Below are 24,679 nucleotides of genomic sequence, written 5' to 3'. Positions count from 1 at the left end.
AAAATCAGTTCCAATTGGCATGTTCCTACTGGCCAAAAGTAAAGAGTGAAGATAGGGAAAGCATTGTAGTATAATGTGTTAAGCTGCTGCCTCCAGTGCTAGCATTCCTTATGGATGCTGGTTTGAATCCCAGCTGTTCCACTTCCAATCTTGCTCACTGTTAATGTGCGTCAGAAAGATGACCCACATGCTTGGGCCCCTATTACTCATGTGGAGGACCCATATGAAGCTTTTGGTTTGTTGGGGCCATTTGGGGAATGACCAGTGGATGGAAGATCTCTCTGTCTCTCCTTCTCTTTTTCTCTGTAACTCTGCCTTTCAATAAATAAAATAAATCTTTTTTAAAAGTCTGAACATAGCCAGTTATCCATATAATAACTGGTCTGACACAATCCTATGTGTATTTGGTTCCCTCATGAAGTTCAGCTGAATACTCTCTACTGAGTGGCCTCTTTAAGTTCTGTTATAAAAGCAGGGTCCCCTATTTCAAAATCCCTAAGGAAGGGAAATTGTGGCCATAGGCTAAATCAGTGGCTAGGAACTTATTTAATATAAAGTGAAGCTGAAAATCAAAACACAAGCTTCTATTGGTGATATATAGATTATTCCACCAATGCATTGATAAAAGAAAGAGAATCAACACTTGAACCACCCTTATACACATGTGCTATGCATTGCTAAGGAGTTTAATATTCAGCTTGTACGTAAGTTTTCTAGCACTCCCTTTTTAGTCTTTTATTTCTTTACCAATAAATATGTTAAGCATGTGTTATGTCCTTTATTTTGCATATGTGGAAATTTAGGCTTAGTTAGTTTAAATGACTCAAGCACTAGCTAATAAACACAAGAGTAAGCAAACAAGGAGATGCCTTGTTTTTTTTATTTCTTCTGACTCTATTGTACTAGATGTGTAAGTCAATTTTACTGCGCTCACAGATTGCACTTTAGCTCCTCGGTTCACATTTTGAAGAAGCGACCACATTCCTATATATCTAAAATGCCAATGCTCAGACACTTTGGTAGAGTATAGTACAGTTAAATACAGATGTCCATTCTCTGTTGTGATTGCTCAGTGATACTAAACTCCTCACAAAGTCTTTTATTCATGTTCATCCTAGGGAATTTGTGTGCAATTGCTTTCTTCTTGAAAAGGGGTACACAGGGTCACTAACAATCTGGGAGAATAAAATGAAATCACAAGGCCAAAAAACAATGCCTCACCAAAAGCAAATAAGCACTGAAGACATTTACAGACTGACAGCTCTGATCCCAGCCATATGCATTCATTTACAAACAGTTCATTTTCTTTTCAGGTAATTTCACAGTTTTGTCCCACATTATTTGTGTATAATAACTTTCATCTCTTCAACTAGCAGGGCTGCCTAGGGCTATTTGAATGTTTACCATTCATTGTCTATGCAAAATTATCAGCTTAAAAATTAGCCTGCTATAGATTTATTGAATTTCAAGTTCCAGCTTTGTTGCCTAGCAGGTCCAGATCAAATGATTTCACAGGCCTTATACAGTCCATGGGCTCAATGTTCCCCACCCCTGAAGTAAGGAAAGAATTTATTATTTTTCCTAAAAATGAACAGAAAATGACTTCAAGTTTCCACTTCTAGAAAGACTATCATGAAGCAGCAGCTTTTTCAGTTTCCACTCATGGCCGTTGTGTTGGTCTTGGGTTCATTTTCCAGCTCCAGAACCACTCTAAGTTCCATAGTTTATAGACCATGTTTCTTAGTTCTGACTTGAAACACTATATTATGATTGACTGGAGTTTTCTAATTGAAGGCAGAATTATGTATTAGAATTAGAAACAATGTGTAGGGGTTTTCTATACATTCATTTCATCTTTAATAATCTATTGTTCCTGTCCATTTGAAAATAATGTGTCATATTTTAATGTTCTACTTCTTAAATAACAATTAAACCCAGTAGGAGATAAACACAAGCATTTGATGTTCAGTTTGCATGAACTTCATGTGAAGATATCAAAATATTTTCAGAGTACTTTGAATATAATGACGATGGATAGTTTAGAAGTAAGAAGATTTTAAAATATGATTCAGATAGTCTGACAAGTTATTTCATTCATTATAAATGGGGCAGAATTTCTATTAGAATAATTCATCTCAAAATAAGGCTTGAGAACACCTTCCAAGATCTGCAGAGTCTCGATGAGAATACTTTTTATTAGCTTTCATGGTGATAATCATCTAAAAATAATTCATTCACATTCTGGATTGCCTGGTGGTCCTACTGATAATCAAATACAGTGAAGAGATTTCAGCACTTGAGTTTCTTAAATTATTGAGTCCCCAACTGAGTGAACAAATCTTTTCCAACACTTTGATGTAGAAATAAAAAGGTATTAGATGAACTGAGTTGTCCCGCAATTCATGATAAATTTAAACAACAGTGACAACAACAAAATATGCCCTATGGCAGCATGGTTATACTCGTGTTTGAAGGACTCTATTGCATTGCTCCTATTTTTGTATTGGCAGTTAGCTACAGTGTATTAGCAAAAGTGAAGCGATAAACATGCAACAAAATTTTTCTTTTCCAAGAAAAATCAACAACAGACACCCATTTAATTCAGATTCAGCAATACTATAACATTCATGTGAATAGGACAGCATTACAGAATTTTCAGGTGAGAGTTCATTCCAGAAATGGGGAAGTGTTTTTTCTGCCAAGGGCTATATGGATATTTATAACATCATTCACAGGCCATGTAACATTATCAACTGAAAAATTAGCATGCAGTAGATTTGTTGAATTTTAAATCCAACCTGTGGTTGCCATGGCAGTACTGGGTACTTGGGCCATCTTCTGCTGCTCTCCCAGGTGCATTATCAAGGTACTGGATTGAAAGTGGAGCAGTCAGGAGTCTACCCACCACTCCAAATACTGGATACCAGTATTACAAGCTGTGGCTTAACCTGCTACAACATAACACTAGCCCTTTATTCAGTAATATTCTAAGAGAACATATAAAATATATAATCACAGATATTTTGATGTTATGGGAATTTCATTTATCATTTACCTTCCTGATAAAGCTTTAAAAGCTAGTCATTTGTTTCAGAGAAATATTCATTTGAATATGGTGGGGTTGGCACAGGCCTTGATACAGTGGTTAAGACACCTCTTCAGACTCTGGCAGCCCATATCAGAGTGCCTGACTTTGAGTCCCAGCCCTGTGTCCTTTATAGCTTCCTGCTAATGCACACCTTGGGAGTCAGCAGATGATGGCTCAAGTACTTGGGTCTCTGCCACACACATAGAAAACCTGGATTGAGTTCCAAGCTTTTGGCATCTGCCTGGCCCAGCCCTGGTTGCTGCAAGCCTTTGAGTAGTGAACTGACAAATGGAAGTTCTCTCTCTTTCTTTCCCTTTGAAATAAAAAAAGATTTGATACATAATATTGGGTGGAGACCAGGTGTTCATATTTGATGTTTTCAAGTTAGTTGAGATGAATTATGTTGATAAAGACACAAAATTTCTAAGTCTTCTGGACACCGCTTCCTTAGCAAACAAGATCTTACTATTTTCCTGAATAGCATGCCAGCAGAAGGCTCCTCCAAGTTACTTCCTCATGTAAACAACAACAACAAATGTTTGACTGTAGATTTGTGATTTTCAATTAGGGATGACTTTCTCATGTGAGTGACCGATGATTATCTCTGAAGATATTTTTAGTTGTAACCAACTGAGGCTACACTATAGCAGAGTTTTATTAGCGTCTAGTAGGCAAAGGCTAGGATAATGCCAAACATCCTACTATGTGCAGGACAACCTCCTCACAACAAAGAACTGTCTCTCTCCACATGTTAATAATGCCAAGATTGAGAAACCCTGCTGTAAGCTGTAAGTTATCATTCTGTTTCACATCAGGCCTTTCATAAATTAAAGGACAGCTTTTCTCTGCGTCTTCTCCCCCCAGATCATGAGCTTTTATTAACCAGGATAACTTTTCATCCTTTTAATTTTTCCATTGTACTCTATCAGTTCAAATATGTAAAGAACTGAAATCATTATAGCACTAACGTGGGGAACTGTTTATATTATTTGGAAAATGTAATTTCATTACAGGATCTAACTAATGACATTTATTTATGAACATACATATGTGTATATATATATATATATTTAAATTATTATAAGTACCCATCTATGTTTTTTAACTTATATGAGGAAACCAATGTGACATATTCCTTATTCTATGTTCATTTTTCAGTATATATAAATTAGGATTGTTTAGAGTCCTAGAATGGATAAGTTGGAAGTATTCAAGATTGAGAGAGGTTTGGTGTTGATGTTTAAAATGTGTTGCACATGCTTATGTCTGTTTTCAGGTTTGTTCAACATGATTTCTCTTTTGTCTCTTAAATTGGACAAATCACTGTTGCTTAGAGCTAACTAATTTTTCATTAATGTTTCCATTTTCTGAAGGAGTCCCAGATCAATATCTGGGTAAACCTTAATGGAGACATGTTGGTGGCTCTATCATTATTCTTGCAGGATTGCAGCACCACCTACAGGGTTCCACACAAATACCACTTGGCCAACTGGCCTTCCAGCAAACATTGATATCCATAGCACAAAGGAGAAATGAGAAAATATAGGAAACTAAATAAAACAAATAATTAACAAAAAAATCTAAAGGTAATGCTCACATTGCATCATATGAGCTTTACTTTTGAAAGTAATTTCTTGATTTTCAACTCCATAAGGAAATATATCTTCCAAAATCTGTATTCTTTTAACAAAAAATTATATATTTAGCATATGAAAATAATGCCTTTATTTAAAAGAAAAGTATGCTGAAAAGTAGTAAGTGATACATTTTTAAATTTGAAAAATCAAAGTAAAACTGCTGATGGAATAGGCCTGGAATTATTAAAAAATCAAATCATTACACTGAAATAAAAACAACAATTAATTGGAAGATGTTTTCATTTCCTTTTTCCTATTCTTTTAAGAAATAGTTTATTTAGGGGTAGGCATTTGACTCAGAGGTTAGGACATCAGGTGGAATGCCCACATCTTGTAATGGACTTCATGTATCAGTACTCCTGAGTCCAGCTTCCTGCTAATGTATCTTCTGGGGAGCAGCAGGTCCATATCAAAGTTAGGTCCATATCACAACATGGGAGACCTGGATTGAATGCCCAGCTCCTGACTTTGGCCTGGTCCAGCCCCCAAGCATGGTAGACATTTGGGGAGTTGGGGAATGAGTGTTCTCTCTCTCTTTCTCTCTCTCAAATAAAATTAATTATTTTTTTTAAAAGGAGAAAGTCAAAGGCAGATTTAATGAATAAATTAGTGTTGTGGAAACAAAGTATCTTGCTGGGGGATTGAGTATGGAGGGGAGAAAAACTACAAAAGGAAACCTACACTTATTCAGTAAGGAAGAAGCAAACATTCAACAATCAGCTAATTGTCTCCTGTGGAAGGGACGTGTAACTCCTGAAGGTCCATTTTTATACCAGCAAGACAGGTAAGCTTCAGTAATTGGATCGTTAAAATCTCTCTGCCAACTCTGTATGTGCCATGCAGTCACACTTTTTGATGAAGTGGAAGAGGGCAACACCATTCATCTTTTTCACTAATAGGGTGTTCCTGGGTTCCTTTTATTACTTTTATGTAACATGAAATAAAACTAGCCCTTGTCTGTTCCTATTAGGGCAAGAAAAGTAGGAGGAGCAGAAGGTATATTTAGAGTGAAGACTAGTCAAGCAAATTAAATCAGACCATTAAGGCTAATGGCATTTGAGATACCAAGGGGGCAATTATTAGTCAAAGTAATGACCTTCAATCCAACATCAAGGAAACGTGTAATAGCAGAACTAACTTCTCCTGCTTTCTCTCCCTCTTCCTCTCTCTCTTACTTTTTCTCCCCCCTTCCCTGAGATTAACAACAGAAGGATAGAAAAAACTGGAAGTCTTAGGGGTCAGTAATCAATTACAATGGCCTTGCTGCATACTTACATAACTTAAATATATATGTTTTTTCCAATACTATTAATTTTCTTTGTAAAGATTAAAATAGCACATCAAAAGTTAGCCATATGGAGTCCTCTAAGAATCAGGTAAAATGGCCTCATAAAAATTGACCCCGAAGGGGTTTTTCTAACTGTTTATAGCCAGAAAGACTCACACTGGCTGTAATAGAAAAAAGTTATTGTAGGTAGTGCCGTGAAAATAATTTTAGAAACACAATACTTTTCAATGGGTGACCCCAGTTTTAAAAGATTTGGGAAAAACCTTACCCTTTCTCCATTTCATTCCTCTGGAATTGAGTCTATAAGGCAGATTGGGTTGTCCAGTAAAAGTAGATTTATGGCCTCACCTTTGCAAAATTGAAATCTACCCATAGATGCATTCTTTTGATTTATACAATTAAGTGTATATATTTTTATACAACTCAAGTATAGTGAATAAAAAAACCATTCCAATGAATGAAATTATCTTCCTTTTATACAAATTACTTTGGTAACCTCAGTATCTATTTAATGTCATGCTGAATTATGACTCACAATATAGATTTAATGTAGAATATCTGTATGATGACATTGCTAAACAACAAGCAGAAATTTTTTCTCTCTCTCCACTTCAGATCAATTTTGAAGTTAAATTATCTAAATAATACTATTAAAAGGGGGCCGGCGCCATGGCTCACTTGGTTAATCCTCCGCCTGCGATGCCGACATCCCATATGGGCACCGGGTTCTAGTCCCGGTTGCTCCTCTTCCAGTCCAGCTCTCTGTTGAGGCCCGAGAAGGCAGTGAAGGACGGCCCAAGTCCTTGGGCCCCTGCACCCGTGTGGGAGACCAGGAAGAAGCACCTGGCTCCTGGCTTCGGTAGCAGCCATTTGGGGGTGAACCAATGAAAGGAAGACCTTTCTCTCTGTATCTCTCTCTCACTGTCTGTAACTCTACCTCTCAAATAAATAAATAAAATCTTTAAAAAATACTATTAAAAGAATGTAACATTCATTTTATGCATTTTCTTTAGTTATGTAGATCTATAAAATGTTTTGTATGATTGGGAGGTGCCTATATCTTATAAAAAGGAAATATAGTCAGGATGAAAATCAATATAAAATAACTATTAATCAATCTTGCTCAAGATCAAATTTAACTTTTCAAATAATTTACATAACATTTACAGAAAGTAAGATACCACATTGATACATGACTTGGAATATTTTAGAAGTTATGTCCCGCATTCTGAAACACTGTTGAACGGAAAAATGCTATTAAATGTTTGATGTTGCACATGGGACTGCTTTACTATCACTTAACATCTTATCCTAAAAGGTGCTTCTGAAGAAATATGTGTTTCAGTTTACTTCCTGGATCTCTTCTTTAAGATAAATTTTTAAAATCCACAGTCAAGTATTATTTTACTAAATTTTCTTTGATTTGTTCCTCTAAAAATGAATTTAGAAATTCTCTTCTGTAAACATGTTGAGCCATAAATTGCTTTAAGTGAAATAGGAACAGGAGGAGCCCTTGTTTACTTAGCAACAAAATAATTTTCTAGTAAAAAGATTTCATTTTATTGATATTAGTTTAAATGAGAACTAGTCTAGAGACTAAAGACAGCACAGTTTCTTGGCTGAGTTTCAGTCTTGGATATGTTATCATTTCATTGATGACTCAGGAGAATTCTTAATACTCTGAGTGACAGTCTCCCTTTCTTAAAAATGGTAATATCGGCCAGCACCAAGGCTCACTAGGCTAATCCTCTGCCTGTGGCGTCAGCACTCTGGATTCTGTCCCGGTTGCTATGAAATGGCACATGTGAAAGTCCTCCTGCAAGCCAGTGCTGCTTGGTTGAACCATTATGTTAGTTTTCACAGGTTATTTAATGCTGTGGGTTCAAACTCCAAATCACAGTGACTGAGTTTATAAAAATGTGTTTCTTCATCTTTTAATGTACCTTGGCTTTCTGGATCTCCAAGGTAGCCCCGTACAAGGCTCATAAATGGATCTACACAGCTTCCATCTTCTACCATAAAATCTGGCCTTCACGGTTGGTGTCATGGCTCACTTGGCTAATCCTCTGCCTGCAGCGCCGGCACCCTGGGTTCTAGTCCCAGTTGGGGCACCAGTTACTAGTCCTGGTTGCCCCTCTTCCAGTCCAGCTCTTTGCTGTGGCCCGGGAAGGCAGTGGAGGATGGCTCAAGTGCTTGGGTGTCCTCACCCGCATGGGAGACCAGGAGAAGCACCTGGCTCCTGGTTTTGGATCAGCGCAGCACAATGACCGTAGTGGCAATTTGGAGGGTGAACCAACAGAAAAAGGAAGACCTTTCTTTGTCTCACTCGGTCTAACTCTGCCTGTCAAAAATAAATAAATAAATAAAAATCTGGCCTTCAGAAACAAAGTCCAGGAAGAGAGAGTGAGAAGAACTCACAAATGCCTTGAAGTAATTTGGACTGAGAGTGAAAGAAAGCACTCTACACTCAGGACAGGTGGATGGCCGCAGTAAACTGTAAGGGCGTGTGGAAAATGGACATTAGCAGTGAAGTCTTTTGTCTGCCACGTTACATATGCAAAAAGAAAATAAAAAATAAGTAATGTATTTTATATTAACAGTTAATATCTACATTTAAAATTAGCATTTGATGCTAACTTCAAACCATCTTAACAGCATGAAGAGTGAGAAAGCATGTTTTTCACGTATTCTGTTTTTTAAATTATTTTCTTTCATATTATTTTATATATATCCAGTTTTAAAATATGAGTACCCATTAACATATGTTCTGTAACAGTATTGGACTTTACTTTATTGTATTGTTCTGCAAATGAGTTATATATTTCAAGATGGATTGACATAGCAGGATTACTAGTAGTATTTATAAGAATATTAAAAGTATATTGTCGTGATGGTGATGCTGCAGTTTGTCAAAAAAGTATTGTCATGCATCATTACAAATCCAGGAAATATTTTTCAGGGAACTCAGAGGAGGGCATTTTGAAAATTAGAAGTGTGTCCCCTTATAAGAGAGAAAAATAGTTGGGAGTTGACATTTAACCTGGAGATTAAGATACCTGTGTTCCACATCAAAGCATCTGGATTTGATTCCTGGCCCTGGCTCCTGAATCCAGCTTCCTGCTGATGCAGACACTGGGAGGTTGTGGTGATGACTCCAACAATTGCATCCTTGCTTTTGGCACTAGCCCCAAGCCTAGCCACACTGTTCCTTCCAGCATATGGGGAGGTCATCAGTGGATAAGATCTATCTTTCTCTTTCTAGGCCTTTCAAACAAACTAGTAATTTCTTTTAAAAAATTTCAAGTTAGGTTACTCTGAGGCCCTGGACATGATGATTCTTGGGTAGTAGAGAAATATGTACTAATGTGCTAAAACTGCCTCACGATTATTAACAATGGCATAAATGTTTCAAGAAAGCACACATCCAGTGTCCTAATAATTGGGTTAGAGTCGTTATGATATAAGAACTTCATGGAGCACTAACACAGTTTCAGACAAAAATTGATCTCTGTGGTTTGTTGATTAAGCAAAATTCAAGTATTGGAGCTATTTCAGTTGACCTTGTATATGAAACGTCCACAGAGTTGGTCTGACCTAGACGATAGCCTATGTATTTTGAACTATCTGCTGTTGTGCTGGCATTTCATCTTTAATTGGGAAGACACTTCTCAGGGCAAAAATTACTTCTTCATGTGTGTAATTTTCTCTGGCATATGAGACTGTTTATTCCTTTGGTTTGTGAGCAGAGCATTTCAAACCAGGAAACTTTAATTAATCAACATCATTTGTACTGACTGACAAATGTGCAACTTAGCTTAACTTTTTCATTGAAAAAATAAGTATTTTGAAATTAAGTGTTGTCTGTAACAGTCACCAGCTATATTATAAATCCTCAAAGTCAAACCTACTGATACCTCTATCTGCATGTCTAGGCCTACCTCTTAAAGAAGTACAACATGCAATAAATGTAATTTTCACTTTAGTGTCTATAGGGATAAGTAAGGTACACAGCTTCATCCTTTACAGAGAACAACATCTTACACAAGATATGATTAGGAATATTTCTGGAACCTAGAAGATGCTACGACATTTCTTACTTTCCCCAGTTGGCTGCTCATTGGCTTTACCAAGGTCCATGCACATCAACATACAAAATGTCATTCTTATTCTTATTTTCTTCCTCTTCTTTTACAACATCTTCCCTCCTTCCTCCTCCCCTCCTATCTACATACAAGCACACACCTATCTGGATCCTTGGCTTCCTATGAGTATCACTGTCACCAAGAAAGTCCTGCTTTGCTCTTGTATACATTTTGCCTTAGAATGAAATAAATATAACCTAAACCTTTGGCCTTCCTAATATGGAATACTTCTATTAGCATTACTCTGAGGCACTGTCACACTAAAACCTATTCTTATGTCTCAAGACATTGAGAAAACAAATTGACCACTACCAAGTCCTTAACTGAAGTGTGCTGGAGAAAACAGTATGAAGAAGAAAGGAAACTGACTCATAGTCCGTCTCCACTCACTAACTGCCAGTGATTTTAGGTTTTAGAATGGAGTCACTTTGAAAGACCTAGGAGTTATGGACCTAAATATCTGGAAGTAGCTTAAACTAAAAACTATTTTATCTTCTGTTCTTTGTAAGTCAGAAATTTGGGAGGACTTAACCGAGCCATCCCTACATTCTTTATGGCATTCCTGAGTGACACAGTATTTAGCTAACATAGGCCGTGTCTCCAGTGCACAATACATCTATTCATTCAGTGGAGATGAGAGGAAAGCCAGGATCAGCTGAGAATGTCAGCTGGCACCCCCATACATGACCTTTGTGGGTGGTAGTCTCAAGGTACTTTGGCTTCCAAGATTCCCAAAGCAAATATTATAAGACCAAGGTGGAAGCTTCAGGGCTTTGTCTCTAACAGCCACAGAGGTCTCAGAATATTGTATCTGCTATATTTTATTTGTCAAAGATACCATCAAAATCAGGTCAGATTCAAGGGGAGGGAAATTAGATATCATTTCTGTTTTTTTTAAACATTTATTTATTTACTTTGAAAGTGAGAATTATAGAGAGAGGAGTAGAAACAGACAAAGAGAAAGAGAGAGAGAAAGAGAGAGAGATAGTCCTTCCACTGGTTCACTCCTCAGGTGACCACAACAGCCAGCGCTGGGTCAGGCTGAAGCCAAGAGCCAAAGAGCTTATTCTGCATCTCCCACAGGAGTGGCAGGGGCCCAAACACTTGAACCATATTCCACCTTTTCCCAGGCCATAAGCAGGGAGCCAAATCACAAGTGGAGTAGCCAGGATACAAACTGGTGCCCATATGTGATGCCTGCGTTGTAGGCAGGGGCTTTACCCACTACACCACAATGTCAACCCCTAGATATCATTTCTTGATTGGAAGAGTAGCAAAGAATTTGCAACTAATATTTAATCTATGACATTCACTATTTTCAAGTTGATTCTTGATTATGCTGAACTATGGTTCCCTTTGTTCTGTCTTCCTTCCTAACCCATTCATAAAAATGGTAGGAGCTATCTTTTAAAAGAAGATACACACTAACCCCTATGGATTTGCTCCATGGCTTTAATTAGCTTTCACTTCACACGCATAAAGCACACATATTTATTCTGAAAATCAAAGGAACTTAGGGGCTGTTCTCGAATCTATATGTAAGTAATAATAATTAAGGTATCTGTCACATAAACAATGAGGTAAGATGTATCTGGATCTGCTTCTAAATGGAATGGGAAATTATATTTTGCCATTATTAAACTAGATTGTAGGATTACAATCTAGTTTAATTTATTGTAATATAATGGGACAGGGCAAAGCAAGATTCCTTTGAGGGGAAGGACAATGGCAAAAATACTTGAGGAAGGTGTCTAAGGTAATTCAAAATGTGGAAGTGTGTTCAGAATTCAAAATCATGAATGTAGACAAGCACACAGCCACAGTGCTTACTTGGATTTTTTGCTTTCAGACATGGATACCATGCATTCACTTGTGTACATCATTTACACTGGTAAGCTACTCACAAGATGCAAGATCTAATTTGCAACCAGAAAGGACTTCTCTGTTTACAGATGGCCAAAGAAAGTAAAGCACGTTCTCTTTCAATGTCATTTGAAAATGAGCAATTTGTCTACCTACAGGCTATATTATGTAAAAGGCAGTATCAGAGGGTGTGCATCTGAGTTTTAAACATCATCCTAATCTGCTTTACACAGATCCCGCTTCCAATAATTACTGTGTCACAGGAATTACCAATGGACCATGTTTCTCAATACACATACACCTCAACAGATTCTAAAAGAGCTTATTGGACAATCCCGGGGGGTGGGAGCCATTTGCCTCCTCTGCCTTCCCCCTCGAATAAAACCAGCAACAGAGCCTGTGGTTGGGCTCATGCTGACTTCAACCTTTACATTTTCAAATTGCAGTCAATACTGGAACATATCTTAACCCTGAGTTTTATTTCAGGGCCATTATGCACTCCTCTGCATAAGAAAGAGTGCTATCTGTTTTAGCATCCAAGCTAAACCTTAACAGTTTCCTTAGAAAATATCCTTCTCTTGGATTGCTGAATGCCAGGAAGGCTGCTTGATAATTATTTCACCTCTGTAGGAAAACTCATTATAAAGTCATTAGCGAGATCAACAGTGATCTGACTTCATTTTTTATAGACTCGGGACAAATCAACATGAAAACTTGGTTTGTACCACCTTGCTCCAGGGCTGCCTTGGGTTTAAGGTGCCAGGTGGCCCAGTGAGGTCCATCCTCAGGGCATCTGCACTTCAAGGCCAGGTCTGTGCCCATCAGTGAGCCTGGCACTGGGTGGTTGGAGTAAAGTTGGTGGGGCTGCCAGAGCCACCTGTCACTGTGCTAAAGGAACTTCTTTTGTTGTTGTTGTTGTTGTCTTTTATTTGACAGGCAGAGTTAGACAGTGAGAGAGAGAGAGAGAAAGGTCTTCCTTTTCTGTTGGTTCACCCCCCAATTGGCTGCTACTACTGCGAGCTCGCTGGGCCATCCGAAGCCAGGAGGCAGGTGCTTCCTCCTGATCTCCCATGGGGATGCAGGGGCCCAAGCACTTGGGCCATCCTTCACTGGCTTCCTGGGCCACAGCAGGGAACTTCTTTTGTATGCACTTGATAGCCTCCAGCCTTCAGCAAGGTCTTTATGTAAGTCTGAGTAGAGCAATAATGAAGGAATACAAGAAGCCTTTTAACTGTACTATTAGTATAAATTTTGTATTTTAAAAGTCATTCTTTCCCACATACCTGTCCCTGATTGGTGTTTGGTGATCTAATTAATGAGGAGTCTGAAGTTAATCAGTAAAATCAACTAGTCTCTGAGATAATGAAATGTAACTGTCCTAAAATGTTAGTGGCAATGTCACTCTTCATTCATTTTCTTTAGTGAATCAAGATTTACATAGAAAGGCCGGCGGCATGGCTTGACAGGCTAATCCTCCACCTTGCGGCGCCGGCACACCGGGTTCTAGTCCTGGTTGGGGCACCGGATTCTATCCCTGTTGCCCCTCTTCCAGGCCAGCTCTCTGCTATGGCCCGGGAAGGCAGTGGAGGATGGCCCAAGTCTTTGGGCCCTGCACCCGCATGGGAGAACAGGAGAAGCACCTGGCTTCTGGCTTCGGATCAGCGCGATGCACCGGCTGCAGCGGCCATTGGAGGGTGAACCAACAGCAAAAAGGAAGACCTGAGTCCACTTAATATAGAGCCATAGTGTAACAAGAAAAAACACCACAGTGAAGAAACCAAATATCTCAAACATGCCAAACAACAAACGCAAAAACCGAGGTAACAAGAACAAGGAAGACACTATGATGCCACCAAATGAAAAAGACACCCCAATTCAAGATTATGAAGATGATGAGATCGAAGAAATGCAAGAAGCAGAACTCAAAAAATTGATAAGAACATTAATAAGTTCTCAAAAACAAATTATTGAACTACAGAAATCCTTAATGGACAAGATAGAAAATCTCTCTCGTGAAAATGAAATATTAAGCAGGAATCAAAATGAAATGAAACAACTAGTAGAACAAGAAACTGTGATAGTGATGAGAAATAATAACGAAATGAAGAATTCAATAGATCAAATGACAAACACATTAGAGAGCCTTAAAAACAGAATGGGCGAAGCAGCAGAGAGAATATCGGACTTAGAAGACAGAACAGGAAAGGAAACAGCCAAACCAAAGAAAAGAAGAGGAAATTAGAAATCTAAAAAATATTGTCGGGAATCTACAGGATACTATTAAAAAACCTAATATTCGGGTTCTAGGAGTTCCTGAAGGCGTGGAGAGGGAGAAAGGATTAGAAGGCATTTTCAGTGAGATTCTAGCAGAAAATTTCCCAGGTTTGGAGAAGGACAGAGGCATCTTAGTACAGGAAGCTTATAGAACCCCTAATAAACATGACCAAAAGAGATCCTCACCACGACATGTTGTAATCAAACTCACCACAGTGAAACATAAAGAAAAGATTCTAAAAGGTGCAAGAGAGAAACATCAGATTACTCTCAGAGGATCTCCAATTAGACTCACAGCAGACTTCTCATCAGAAACCCTACAAGCCTGAAGGGAATGGCAAGACATAGCCCAGGTCCTAAGAGAGAAAAACTGCCAGCCCAGAATATTATATCCTGCAAAGCTCTCATTTGTGAATGAAGGTGAAATTAAGACTTTTCATAGCAAACAGAAACTGAAAGAATTTGTTGCCACTCATCCTGCCCTGCAAAAGATGCTTAAAGATGTGTTACACACAGAAACTCAGAAATATGGTCATCAATATGAAAGAAGGTAAAGGAAGGAAACCTCACAGCAAAAGATCACAGGAAGCTCAATTTCTCTTTGACATAGAATTAAACTCTGATGCTCTGTTAAAGCAATGTGTTAAAGTAATCTATTATGTTCTCTTGATGTCTGTTAAATTCTAGTTGTTCAAAAACAGCTGAATTTTTATTAAGAGCTATGGGTTATTTAAATATGTGCTTATTTTCAAAGATTTGAATAATCACCTTGTAACAATGATCAAATTTGGTCTATGTTATGTCATGATTTTAAGGAATCTTATTTCAACCAGATATTTTGGATTTTGAGCCTTCTTGGAATTCTTGACAGGCATTCAAAAAATCAAAGTTTCAAACAATCTGGACTCTAAAATTTCCAGTAAATCTTGGACTTTGCTTTTTCCAGTTTGGGCCCAACTGAAAAAATCGAAGGACCTATGTCTCTCATTTTATAGAGACACCAACTAATCAGGCTATTTGGATTATATTAGAAATACTGTCAAGATGTGACGTGGTACCAAATTTTAAGTTTCCATAATAGAAAATGCTATTAATACAAATGTTTGAGAATTAAAAAGTCTAATGATCTTGTGTTACTAGACATGATAGTTATCTTAATGAGAAAGCCCCAGAGGCCTAAAGGGTTAAATACTTGTAAAATCCTACAGGTGCTTTCAAAAATACTGTGAAGTAAGCAAGTGCCTCTTGTTGGTTGATGAGTTTATAATTTTAAACATGGCGACTTAAAGTCTTTTGTCATCCACAGTTATATATGATGTGCTGCTCATAAAACTAAAGCGTTGTTGGTTCTGTGTTTAGCTGTCCTCCTATAGGTTCCTATGGACTTTTTCCAGCCACTTCTATTGTATTCAGTACTTTGGGATGGCTCTGTAAACAGATGAAGCCAATAATGTATTAACAGTACCAACTGAGAGAAAGTATGGTTAACTGAGGTTACTAAAAACAAAAAGCAATTCAAATCAATTGGCAATCTACAAAAAGAGTTAAAGATTTTAAAAGTTATTATTAAAATTGCTATATTGGTCTATTATGCTATATGTGTGTACATATTGTATGTCCACATGGGAAAATTTTATTAAGAGTTTTATTTTAATTTGTTTAGAGATAAGATTGTCCATAAATTTAAGCTGCTAAAATCAATCAAAGATACATTTTAATTCGTGTGACCTGAATCTCTGCATCATATGTTGTATACTTGTTGGTAGAAAGAAACTAAAAACATTTTAGATGGTTGTGCTTAAGTTTACTAGTTAAACAAACTACACCATGTTAGATATTTAAGAGGTGTTTTCAAATACATGATTCTTAAAATTTATAGAAGGCATTGGACCTTCTGGTAAATGTTTTCTTAAGTTGTTATCTAATGGTTGAAACTGTTTGCTAAGTATTCATGTGATATTGCTATTGTCAGCAAGCGATCTAGGACTTGCTCCCTCATTTCTCTATTCTAAGCCCAACTTGTTCTTTCATTTCTCTATTCTCTTCAAGGTAGGAAACTAATTCTATTATGAAGGAATCTGTAGGATGCACAATTTAATCTTTAGACCTTATAAAAGAGATGGCTAACATTTTTCTGTAATAGCATAGCCAAAATAAGAACTTAAATAATAATCTCATAGCTAGATTCACTTCGCCATCAGCAAAGTATACAGTAAGTTGAAAAAACCTCCCTTTCAGACCAAAGGGAAAGAAAGTTTTCAAGTGAGAATATAATTTTCCTCATGGCCATTGTCTACCTTAGAAAAACTACTACAGAACATGCCTGTGACTATAGACTTGTAGTTCAGGCCACCGAAGATTAGAGATGGGACTTGGGCACTCCCTTGACTTGCATCCTCTGGTCTGCTTTAACACAAACCAGGAGGAAAAGAAAGCTAGGCATCAGAAGCAAGGGGTGGCAGGCCTATTAATGGCTGATCTGTACAGTGATCTGCCCTCAAGGAGACCCAACATGCCAGTCCACTGCAGTGGCTTTCAATGTGGTAAGCCTGGGCTTCAGCAGAAGTCAGCTTGTGAAGAGCCCTGGCAGCTCTGCCAAGAGTTGGATCACTGCAAATGGACCTGCCCTGGAGTCGAAGGATGCCCAGGTCAGAGCCACAGATCTTATTGGCTCTAAGCTGAAAAGCCCTTCACTCAGCCCAACTTCCAAAGTGACCACTGCAGCTGAGGGGACGGCCAAGTAGGGTCAGCAACATTGCAGGCAGAACTGTAAATTTCTTGTTAGAGATGCAACCTGCCTTTACCTGGCCAGCTCTCCTCCCAGGCCAGCCAAGTAATGAAAGTCAACAGAGTGCCTTCCCCTAGGAGGTTCACACCTCCCTTAGGATATACCCCATGTGAAGAGATAGATAGGTCTAGGCCTCTGAATTTACAAGGCCTAAAGCCCACCAGATTATTATCAAGCCCCTTCTATCAGGTTCTATTTGCCTCTCAATCAGAAAACTTAATTGTAGCTTAGACAGCACCTTTCTTAGCTCCTCTAATAATGACTCTGTCCTTTGTTCTAGACCCTGTCTAGTGCACTTGGGCCTCATTCCTTTGTAATCATAACCTCTACTCTACTACCAATGGCTCTACTCCCAACCTGTGTGTACTGATGGTCCTCTTCCCCACTTAATGCTGTATAATTGTTCAAACCTGGTAAATGCCAGTCTTAGGATCATTGGTTACTATGCTCACTCTGTCTTTTATTACCTTGTCTAAATATGATCAGAGTCGGTGAACTTGGAAGGCTTCCATAGCCTTGGCAACTCATGACGACAGCCTAGGGTGGTTACTGGCGCCATAAACTAGAGTGTCAATTTGTTGGGTCAACAACAGGAGTCACTGTGCACTTGCTCCTCATGTGGGATCTCTGTCCTTAATGTGCTGTACATTTTGATTTAATGCTATAACTAGTACTCCAACAGTATGTTTTACTTTGTGTTTCTATGTGGGTGCAAACTGTTGAAATCTTTATACTAAATTGATCTTCTGTATATAAAGAGAATTGAAAATGAATCTTGATGTGAATGGAAGGGGAGAGGGAGCGGGATAGGGGAGGTTGCGGGTGGGAGGGAAGTTATGTGCAGCGAAGGCATTGTAATCCATAAGCTGCACACTGGAAATTTATATTCATTAAATAAAAATTTAAAAAAAGGAAGACCTTTCTCTCTGTCTCTCTCTCTCACTATCCACTCTGCCTATCAAAAAAAAAAAAAAAAAGATTTACATAGAAGGCTTGTAGTTCTGTCAGTGGTGCCAGAGATTAGCTTCACAGTTTTGCCAAATTTAGCAAATTAAAAACAGAACAGGATGAATAATTAAATTTTAAGTTTTGGTAAACAATGAAATGTTTAGTATAGATATGTCTTTTTGCAGTACTTTGGACATACTTATACTAAAAAAAAAATCATTGTTTATTAGAAACAAATTTAGCCAGATATGCTGTATTTTATATGATAAATCTTTGTTTATGTGTTGCATTTCTAAAATTTAACATGGAAATCTCTTTTGAATTAAATGGAGGAAAAACATCCAAAAGAAGAAAAGTTTGTAAGTCAATATGACAGTTGCTATGTGAAAACAATTTTTAAAACACACTAAAATTTTTGAGTTTCATGTTGCTTTGATTATCTCTTCTGTCTTCAATCAATATCAACAACGTTGGCTGGAATGCAAATGGTAGTTCAATGGCCTGAATATTTTATAACACAATCAAGATTTGGGGTAGTAAATTAGCAAAAAATGGTTCCTAGATGCAAGACTTTTTTTTCTACTGAAATAATTTTTTATTCTAAATTAACACAAAGATTCTAAGAAAATAAAGCAAATGACAGAGAAGCAGAAGAATCGTTAGGTTGTTGGGCACTGTTTTTATACCGGTCAGTGTTGAGAAAAGTCAGACTGAGTATTTATTCAACATTTCAGTACTGTCACAGAATACTAAAAACAGATCATTCCTAAACCCCACTCCACAGTCTATAATAACTTGTATTAAAATGAATGCTTTTCTTACAAAGAATGGTAGCTGAACAAATGGTAGGCTCCTGTATATTTTATATAAGTATGTATATATGTATATGTTACAGATGAATATATGTATATGTACATATGTGTGTATATGTGTATACATACACACAAGTGCATGTAGACACAGAGTCCCCTCTCAAAGAATATTATTTTGTCATAATTTTATATATGGACCTACATTTAATGTTGATAAATGCAATAGAAACAACAAAAATCTTAGTGTTATGTACATGAAAGATTCTCAATTCTCTAAATATGTCAGTTTTTTAAATAATTTTAACTTTTATTTAATGAATATAAATTTCCAAGCTTTTTAAATTATTATAAATTAAATCAGTATTTAAATGCTTTCTATGTTCAAGTCACTACATCTACTTACCCATGAAATATAGTTATTGATATTTATTCTTTTTCTGCCTTTTAGCAAATCTATCAATTTATTGGAAAAGTTAATTACATTTTAATTTTTTAAATATAAAAAGGATTTTATTTATTTATTTAAATGAGAGACAGAGAAACACAGACCTTCAGAGAAAAGTCTTACCTGAGGTATCATTTCTCAAATTTCCAAAATAGCCCTTGGCTGGGGCCAAAGCTGGAGGGAATAAATCCAGGTCTCCCACATGGGTGGCAGAAACATAATCATTTCAGCCATCACCTATTGCCTCCCAGGTTAGTGTTTACCAGAAGCTGGAATCAGGAGCAGAGCTGGGACTCACACCCAGACTCTCTGATATGCAATGTGGGCAACCCAATCAGACATTAACTGCTCAGTCAAACATCAATTCTAGAACTGGTTTTTTTTTAATGTAATTAATATTGTGGAAATAGTTATTTGAACCAAGTTCCAGATACATCATCTGAATGGATTGATTTTAAAAGATATATATATGTGTGTGTGTGTGTGTGTAATAAAATAATAGTATTAGTAGTATGAGAAAAAAGCATTACACTACATAAGATAATGCATAATCTTAGAAGCAACCATTTGAAAACAAGAACAAAAAACTGTCCATACTGAATTTTCAGAGTTCTGTTATAGCATTGAGTAAATTTTCATTCTTGCTACACTAATAAAAGTTTATTTTGAGAATATTCTGCAATTCTAGCTTCATGAACCCATTCTGCTTTTGCTGCAACTGGAATGAATTAGTGAAATTTTGATTTATGTGTGTGTTTGTGTCTGTGTGTGTGTGAGAGAGAGAGAGAGAGAGACAGAGACAGAGAGACAGAGGAGTGGGAGAGAGATATTCCTTTTCCCATGTACAAATTACACAGGTTATTGGGGTTGTATTTGTATATGGAATGTCGTCCTGTTTCTGTGTGTGTTACATGCCAACAATCTTTCCATCATTCAAAAATTAAGTTCATTTCCTTTGCTTTTTTTAGGGTTCTTTCAGTCACTTGAAATACACCTGTTTGCATTTTGATTCATTTACTTATTTCTGCTGCTCTCACCTTATACCGACAAGCTATTCCACACACAGTGACTCTTAAGAGGAAATGTCTTAGGTAAGTAAGTGTTGCTGTGAATATTATGGCTTTAGAAAAAATTACAATTAAACAATGGAGATGGGACATGTGAGGAATCAGAATTTAACTAGGTGATAATTTATTTTGTTGAAAATCCAAAATTCCATTAGATATTTCCACAAACTTTAGCACCCCTGATGATTCTAGCTTTTTGTGCTGAGGGAAAAAAAATCCTATTTACGGATTTGACAGCAGAGCGTTGAAGGTCATTCGTCAGCAGGACACAAAGCTGTAAGAGTTTGTTAGCAGAGCTTGATACTGCTTAGCCACAGGTTGTTGCTGTGTAAAATCCCACAGGCAACGAGCAAGAGCAATTAGAAAAATTCTGGTTTAGCCAAAGTTGACCCTTTTCAATATTTTGAAATGTGCATAAATGCCTGTCAAAGTATATCAACAAACTGTATTCAAAGATAAGAAGAAATGCTACTGGCAAAAATCTCCACCTCCTGTGGAGCCCTGAAATTCAAGGCCACTCACCCTCCTACTAAGCTTTGCCAGGAAAAAGGTTATCCATGGAGGTTTCAGGCTGATGTTGGAAAGTCTACCAGGCAACAATGTATTATACACATCTATATTTTCTCTACTTTATGCCTCCTATTAAGTTCATTAAAATATTCTAATGACTTTTTACTACTGAGCTATTTATAGTTCATGCATATGTGTTTGTGTACTCTCATTTAAAACATGAAAACAAAATTAATTTTTAAGTTGGGCTGTCTGAAAGTAATTTGATTTTATTTATTACTTCAGTGTGTTGATGTGAGGATGAGAGAGTATGCATGTGTGCACACAATGTACACACACACATATATGTGGACACATGCATGCATGATCAGATTTTTATGGTACCTTTCAAATGAAGATATAATCACATGTTTGTAGCATCTGTCTGATTATTTAGGAAGCCAAAATTGCCTTTCAAAGAAGACTTGAGATTATGTAATAACTAAGGCTTAATGTACTTGAGATCATTTGTGCCTTATGAAATTGTTACCCCTTAGATCATATACTTAAGTTTTCATGAACTCAATATTTTAAAAAAGCACTAAAAGATATATTCCTATTATTTATTCACTCACTGAACAAATGTTTATCAGAGGCCTATATGTTTCAGCCATAATCAACAAAAATCTGTAAAATCTATAAAAAAAAACAAAACTGAACACAATAAAATGGGTTCTTCATGTATCAGAATTTAAAATCTAGTAAGTCTTAGTTGATTAATCTTGAATAATTCAATATATAATAAGTACAGCTTTTTTCCCTTTGGATAAATCACTCTAGTTTAAAAGAGATTTTATTTAATACCAGTGTATTGAAAGAAGTGTAAGCTATAATTTTATTACAAATATAATTTTATTTTTAGGGAGTCAGATTGAGAATGGCTAAAGAAGGGTACGTGATTGAAATAATTCTAGAAGATGCACACTTCCATAGACACATACACAATACACATACATATACTACAATGCATATACTACAGTGCTAAAGTGGTCAATATTAAATGCCTATAGGCAAATTGTATAAATTTTATTGTGCCAAATATATCACTGGCTTTTTTTACTTTAAAAAATCATATCCTGGGTTAACCTCCAGACATTCTGTATTAGTAGTTTACCTTATGTGTGCATTGCAAAAGTACAGATATTAACAACCAGCTCAATCTGATTGAGGTGTTCTAGAGTTTATATTTTGAGAAATACCAGCTTAAATGAAAAATTAGTTCTATTTATAACTTTGAAAATCAAAATCAATATCTTTCTGTCTCTAAAGATTCAGTTCCTAAGGAAGTGTTTCCCATTATTAATTTAAAAATTAAAAAAATGAAAACTTTAAAATAGATGTTTTACCAAAAAGTAGAAAACCATGATGCTTTAGAAAATAGAAACAGGACTTAGAAGACAGAGCACAGGAAAGTATACAGTCAAACCAAAGAAAAGAAGAGGAAATTAGAAATCTAAAAAATATTGTTGGGAATCTACAGGATACTATTAAAAAACCCAACATTCAGATTCTAGGAGTTCCTGAAGGCGTAGAGAGAGAGAAAGGATTAGAAGGCCTTTTTAGTGAGATACTAGCAGAAAACTTCCCGGGGCTGGAGAAGGATAGAGACATCCTAGTACAGGAAGCACATAGAACCCCCAATAAACATGACCAAAAGAGATCCTCACCACAATACATTGTAATCAAACTCACTACAGTGAAACGTACAGAAAAGATTCTAAAATGTGCAAGAAAGAAACGTCAGATTACTCTCAGAGGATCTCCAATTAGACTCACAGCAGACTTCTCATCAGAAACCCTACAGGCTAGGAGGGAATGGTGAGATATAGCCCAAGTACTAAGAGAAAAAAACTGCCATTCCAGAATATCATATCCTGCAAAGCTCTCATTTGTGAATGAAGGTGAAATAAAGACCTTTCATAGCAAACAGAAATTGAAAGAATTTGTTACCACTCGTCCAGCCCTGCAAGAGATGGTTAAAGATGTGTTAAACACAGAAACACAGAAACACGGCCATCAATATGAAAGAAGGTAAAAGAAGGAAACCTCACAGCAAAACATCACAAGAAGTTCAAAGCATATATTAGAAATACCCTTGGAGATATGGCAGGGCAAAGTCACTACTTATCAATAGTCACATTGAATGCAAATGGCCTCAACTCTCCAGTTAAAAGACACAGACTGGCTGAATGGATTAAAAAAGAAAACCCATCTATTTGCTAGCTACAAGAAACACATCCCACTAATAAAGATGCATGCAGACGGAAAGTGAAAGGATGGAAAAGATATTCCATGCTAACAGATACCAAAAATGAGCTGGTGTAGCCATCATAATACAAGAAACACATTTTTCCAACAAAGATGCATGCAGACTGAAAAGTGAAATGTTGGAAAAAGATATTCCATGCCAACAGAAACCAAAAAAGAACTGGTGTAGCCAACTTAATATTAGACAAAATAAACTTTAACACAAAAACTGTTAAGAGAGACAAAGAGGGGCACTATATAATAATTAAGGGATCAATTCAACAGGAAGATGTAACTATTATAAACATATATGTGCCTAATTACAGGGCATTAAGGTGATGTTGGCTATGTTAAGGAACTTAAAGGGAGGCTTAGACTCCAATACAATAGTATTGGGGGACTTCAATATTCCACTTTCAGCAATAGACAGATCAACCAGACAGAAGATCAACAAGGAAACAGCAGATTTAATTGACACTATAGCCCAAATGGATCTAACAGATAGCTACAGAACTTTTCATGCTACACTTGAAGAATACACATTCCTCTCAGCAGTACATGGAACCTACTCTAGGACTGACCACATACTAGACCCATAAAGCAAGTCTCAGCAAATTCAAAAGAACCAAAATCATACCATGCATCCTCTCAGACCACAGTGGAATGAAGCTGGAAATTAGCAACTCAGGAATCCCTAGAGCACATGCAAACACATGGAGACTGAACAGCATGCTCCTGAATGAACACTGGGTCATAGAAGAAATTAAAAGAGAAATCAAAAACTTTCTGGAAGTAAGTGAGAATAATAACACAACATGTCAAAACTTAGGGGATACAGCAAAACAGTGTTAAGAGGAAATTTTATAGTAATAGGTGCCTACATTAAGAAATTGGAAAGGCACCAAATAAATGAGCTTTCAACACATCTCAGGGATCTAGAAAAACTGCAGCAAACTAGACCCAAAACTAGTAGGAGAAGAGAAATAATTAAAATTAGAGAAGAAATCAACAGAATTAAATAAAAAAATTACAAAAGATCAGCATAAAGAAAAGCTGGTTTTTTTGAGAAAATAAAATTGACACACCATTGGCCCAACTAACTAAAAAAAGAAAGGACCCAAATCAATAAAATCAGAGATGAAAAAGGGAATATAACAACAGACACCACAGAAATAAAAAGAATCGTCAGAAATTATTACAAAGACTTGTATGCCAGGCTGGCACCATGGCTCACTAGGCTAATCCTCCACCTGCGGCACCGGCACCCCAGGTTCTAGTCCCAGTGGGGGCGCCGGATTCTGTCTAGGTTGCTCCTCTCCCATTCCAGCTCTCTACTGTGGCCCAGGAGTGCAGTGGAGGATGGCTCAGATCCTTAGGCCCTGCACCCACATGGGAGACCAGGAGAAGCACCTGGCTCCTGCTTCGGATCAGCACAGCACGCCGGCCACAACACGCCAGCCATGGCAGCCACTTTGGGGCTGAACCAACAAAACAAAGAAGACCTTTCTTTCTGTCTCTCTCTCTCTCACTG

Source organism: Lepus europaeus, chromosome 3 (genome assembly GCF_033115175.1).
Source record: "Lepus europaeus isolate LE1 chromosome 3, mLepTim1.pri, whole genome shotgun sequence".
NCBI lineage: Eukaryota > Metazoa > Chordata > Mammalia > Lagomorpha > Leporidae > Lepus > Lepus europaeus.
Note: the sequence above shows the minus strand (reverse complement) of the source record.